A 5300-nucleotide genomic window follows, 5' to 3' on the forward strand; every position below is an offset into this window, starting at 1 on the left:
CTCTCCATAGCACTGCCTCTACATTGATTGGATGGCTATGAATGATGTCATGGATATCATTATTATTGTAATTTGAATATATAATGATATAATCTTTACTACATTATAATTGAGAGAAATACCTATAGCCTAAGCCCAAACCTATGTGGTAACAGTACAATGATCTTAACCCTCATTAACAAATTTTATTTTTAAATATCCTTTTATTTTCCCTATTTCCTTGTGAATCTCTAAGCATCACATTGAATATCTCTATTACCATAGAACACACACACACACACACACACAGTGTGTGTGTGTGTGTGGTGCATTCAAGGGCCACCATGTGTATGTGGATTGCACTAAAGGAGAGGCACATTTTACAATTGCTACTGCTACTCCCCCTCCCCCCCCCCCCCCCCCCCCCCCCCCTCTCTATTTGGTAGCAATTAGATAAATGCTGGAGCTAAGTATGGTGTGGTATGAAGAGATTCTCTCTATCTCCCTCAATAAGTGCAATCAATGATCAATTTGATTAGGATCTCTCTCTCTCTCTCTCTCTCTCTCTCTCTCTAAATTGATTGCTTATTATGCATTCTCTATTTAATAAATTCATGACTCACTTTTCTTTATGTGTTGATGATGATCTAGCATGGCCAAGGGGGAGGTGAAGGAAGCATCACTTTGCATGTATCCAATAGGAGAAGAGAAGGTGCAAGTGCTGCGGAAGCCTTATTGAAATCAAGTGTTGCGGAAGCTCTGCTGAAATCAAGTTCCAAGAGGAGAAGAGAAGGTGCAAGTGCTGTGGAAGCTATGTTGAAATCAAGTGCCAAGAGGAGAGCCCTACACACATTGTGTAGGAGAGAAGGAGACTTAAGAAGGATCAAAAGGTGCCAACTTCCAAGTTGTGCAAGTGTTAGCCGGTTGTATACCGTGCAAGGAACCGTGATCTTGTTTCCAAGATCTACAAGTAAGAACTGGCTTATGTGTAACGGAGAAACTTGCTCCTTGTCAATAATATAACTCCACAAGAAGGGGGACTGGCCCATCTTCCAACCCTAGTGTGTTGCCAATTTCTCTACCTCTCTTTCTACATATTTCTTTTCACTCTTCTATTCTCCCTCTGTGCCAAGATAATATTTTCCATATATATTTTAAGTATATAAGAAAGTCGAGCGTGTATCTCAGATTCTATAACACTCTCTCCATTGGAATGGTGCATCAACAACTGTCAAGCATCAAGCAAAGGGTGGAGAGGGAGGAGGCATACAAAGAAGCAGGAAATGGGGAAGATGGAGCCACATAATTTCTACCACTAGTTCAATGTATGCATCAAAAGTTGAGGATGGTATGAAAAGTTGTGACTTTTGAAGTCTTTGCATCCAACAATCGATCAAGGACAATAGACATGTCATTTGTAGTCCTTGCATCTAGCAATCGATCATCACCATCACCGATAACATGCTATCATCATCATCATCATCGATTGTAAGAGGCATTGTACTATGTGTAGGATCGTCGCTCCTCAACCTCATGGAGCTACATGTGAGAGATATAGGAGAGAAAGAGAGATGCTATTTTTGGCATTGGACTGGCAACGACCATATCCAAAGTTGCATGCTAAGTCCTCCCTTGGCATGATGGCATCCTAACAACATACCCCCCTCACAACCAAATTCAAAAGTATGCATACAAAAGCATATATGTCTCTCTATGTTGGAGGACAGAAATGTAAAATATTACACGGCGCAGTGAATAGAATCTGAGATAGAGATAGAAAGTACACAACAGAAAAGAGGAAATCAGTAAATTCTTTAGCTTCAAACAACTGATACAAAGATGGCTTTGTCCACCCGTGCGCTTCCACTGTGTGAAGCTTAGATGGCGATCTAGACAGAAGATAGGTGAAGAGCTTAAGGCTAGCTGGAACAACAACTCTGACTGGGTGAAAGATGAATGATGGATGGTTGTGAAGGGGTTTATCTTTTATAGCCCGCGAAGGTCGTTAGGTCGGCCTGCTGACCGACCTACCATATGAGCCTCCACTAGTCGGCCAGGGAATATTCCAGGGAATATTCCCTTTACCATCGGGCCGGGCGCGTTGCCCCCGGACCCCCGGGCCCCTTTTAACTCCCTTACCCCGCAACTCGATGCAATGCGCCTCAAGTTGCTACCAGCTTAACCACTCCGTCTAACCCAAAGATTAGACCCACAACGGTCACCTTTTTGTCATCCAGTCACATAGACCTCATCCGATATACAAGTCAGGACTCAACCAATATCCGGGCTCACATTTGGCTTCTCCTCATAATGGGGGCCTTACAACTTTGAGCACCATGGATCATTGGTAGCACCTAATGAGGGTGGGGCATTGATCATATCTAACAAGAAAGTGGAAAATGCAAGTTGTCTCCACACTACTCAAGAAATGTGTGTGTGTAGCCTCTTTCTACTGATTAGGAGGGTAATGGAAAGAGGACATATGCTTTCTTTCTCTCTTTGTGCATCATGAAGTTCATACTATCTCATATAGATAGGATTTTGAGAAGTGTAGAGTTGGATTTCTATAAAGCACAATTTACCATGTAGGCACACCAAAATAGAAGGATGCTTATTATGGAACATGTATGTGTAAGGAAGACTTATGGTGCAAAGTTCAATTTAGGGTGCAAAGGGCACTCTCTTTCCAACACTATACGTTTAACAAGCATAAAAACCTCATTGAAGACAACGTGAAGACTTGGCACATTGCACAAAGTGCACCCTTTGCTCTCTTGAAGCACTAGGCATTTTAGTTTTTGGGACTTTAAGAGGGCTCTAGTTTTCTTAATGTTTCAATTGAAAAAAATTTGGAATAAAAAAGAGTTTGGAGTCAACATAGAGGAAAAAAGATTAATATGAGAAATTTGTGTGTCCACATGGTAAATGCATTTCGTAGGTTATAAGGGAAATCCGGATTATCACATCCATACTTTGCCTAAACATAAAACTGACATAAACCCATATGCGTGTATAATAACCCCACATGTTTTTTCAAAATATGACTTTAACATCTAAATATCAAGCTTTGTTTTCCATGGTTGGGAGATGGAATTAGAGAAACTTTATTATCCTCAATAAAAAATTTGTTGATGATGGAATTGGAATTAGTACATGCATTTTTCCAAAAGCATGCATGCTTCATCCATCATCTCCATGCACATCTATTGTCAAAATAACAATACCTCAAAATTTGTTGAAGCTTTTTGGGCCAAAGCCACAAGACGAGATAGTGTGGCACCATGAAAATGTCTCTCATTACACATCACAATATTATAGTATATTAAAAAGCCATGAAAATTGTCTCTCATGCAAGATGAGATGCAACATGATAATAACAATATGCACTCATGTTGTTGTTGTATTAAAAGACAGGAGAATCCATAAGTATATGTCATGATGATTCTAAGTGCCTTAATGATGTTGAAGCTTTTTAGGCCAAAGCCACAAGATAAGACAGTAAGCCACCATGAAAATGTCTCTCATTACACATCACAATATTATAGTATATTAAAAAACCATGAAAATTGTCTCTCATGCAAGATGAGATGAGACATTATAATATCAATATGCACTCATGGTGTTGCATAAAAAGACAGGAGAGTCCGTAAGTATCTTGCACGATGATTCTAAGAGTGGGTTCAGATGAACGGCAGCAAAGATATATCAAAGGGGCATGCTTTTGATGTGGCATCCCCTAAATGGCTGAGACTTCCCTCCTCTTTCCGACGGACCCACCCTTTTTCTATTGACCCCTCCCCCGCGGAAGAGCCTTGGCACTAAGAAAAAACCTATCTTTACCTTCTTGTAGCACATTGTGCCTCTGGCCTCACTATTCACACAAGGCGATGGAAGGTTAATCATGTTTTGCAGTGCTGCCCCCTTCGCCTGAAGCAGCGACGCACTAAGGAAGGTAGATTTTCTATGTAGTTATTATCCTCGCATAAACTTCTAGATGATTCCTTCCACCTTCTTAAACCCTTTTGCTTGGCCCTCCACTCTTGGCGTGGCAGGTCCTTCTGATTACATCAACTTGTTCTAAACTAAAGAACGTAATGAATAGCAAGGCAAAACGGGGCTGTGTTGAGTCCGTGATCACTTCGTCGTTCTTCTTTTTCTTCTTCTTCCTTTAATTCGTTTCGCGCGACGATACTCAACACTCATCCATCCATGGCGTTCTCCTTGCCATACAGCGGCACAACCATCGGCCAAGTAATCTTTTCTCTCTGCACACTGTTTGGCCTTCATGACAAACACTGGTTCCTGATCGGACATGGGCCACTTTTGCTGTTGGTTGATGCATGCATTTCCAAATAGGTCCGAACAACAGTTTAAAGAGTGCCAATAGTCATTATATTTCTCTTGACCGTCGATCATTCAGGATTTATCTCAGAAGACTAAAGGACACAGGGGGATTCAGGCTTCTCTCTATTGGCTTTATCCAGGAAATCAAACTTATCAGACGGCAAGATGCATGTTATACGTGTATTTCGGTAACTTAGGCGTCAAGATTTATGTACATTTCATGCAAGAATTTACTGAGAAGACGGCAAGATACTTCCTTAAACGGGATCCATGTCTTGTGTGCTTCAAGGTTCAAGAAAGGAGAGCAAGTGTACCCTCGGATTGCTGCCTCTAATTCAAGGCGTTTGGCTGCTTGATTTTTGTTAGATGTTCGTGCTCAAATCTCCATAGCTTATCTTTGCAGTCTAAATTTAGTACATTACAAAATCGCACTAAAGCAGGCATGAGCTGTGCGCTGATCCATTAAAGAACCTTTAATTCAAAACAAATGGGATCAAGCAGATATGAGCTATGCGCTGATCCGTTAATCATTAGACATATCTGGAGGCTTCATTTTCCGTCTTCTGCAGGGCATACAAGAGATGCATACCTCAGACTTGCCCGCGTTGCTAATTGCAGGACCATCTCATGTCCCATGGTCCTAGAGTCCAAGCTGTACGTAGCAATCTCTTTACAGTGAGTAGGATGATATCCTTAGATGTCAGGGACTGGCTGAGTCCTGAATTTGGCTCATTCACAGCCGCCTAAATTACTTACCTGTGGTGCCGTTCAAGGTTACATCTTATGTGAAACCTTTTCAAAGGTTCACAACTAACTAGCAAATCTGTTGCAGCTGTTAACACAAATAGGCCAAACAAGGGTTTGACTAGCGGCAATACAAAGCATGTAAGCATTTTGATACTGCATGTGATGTATTGCTAGACGATGTGCACTATGGAGAATATATCTAGTGCTGCCAAAGACATATCTAGATATAG

General features: G+C 41.2%; 1 long non-coding RNA gene across 2 annotated transcripts in view; it reads left to right on the plus strand.

Moving 5' to 3' along the window:
• The first annotated feature begins 3808 nt into the window (after positions 1-3808).
• Positions 3809-5300, plus strand: part of LOC148037051 (uncharacterized) — a 68401-nt gene continuing 66909 nt past the window's right edge. For both annotated transcript variants that reach the window (XR_015690774.1, XR_015690773.1), the window contains exons 1-2: positions 3809-3931; positions 4032-4230. This is a non-coding gene — a long non-coding RNA (uncharacterized LOC148037051). The remainder of the gene's footprint in view (positions 3932-4031; positions 4231-5300) is intronic.

This window comes from Lygodium microphyllum, chromosome 4 (genome assembly GCF_053477565.2).
Source record: "Lygodium microphyllum isolate KBCC chromosome 4, Lygodium_microphyllum_v1.1.10, whole genome shotgun sequence".
In the NCBI taxonomy this organism is placed as follows: Eukaryota; Viridiplantae; Streptophyta; class Polypodiopsida; order Schizaeales; family Lygodiaceae; genus Lygodium; species Lygodium microphyllum.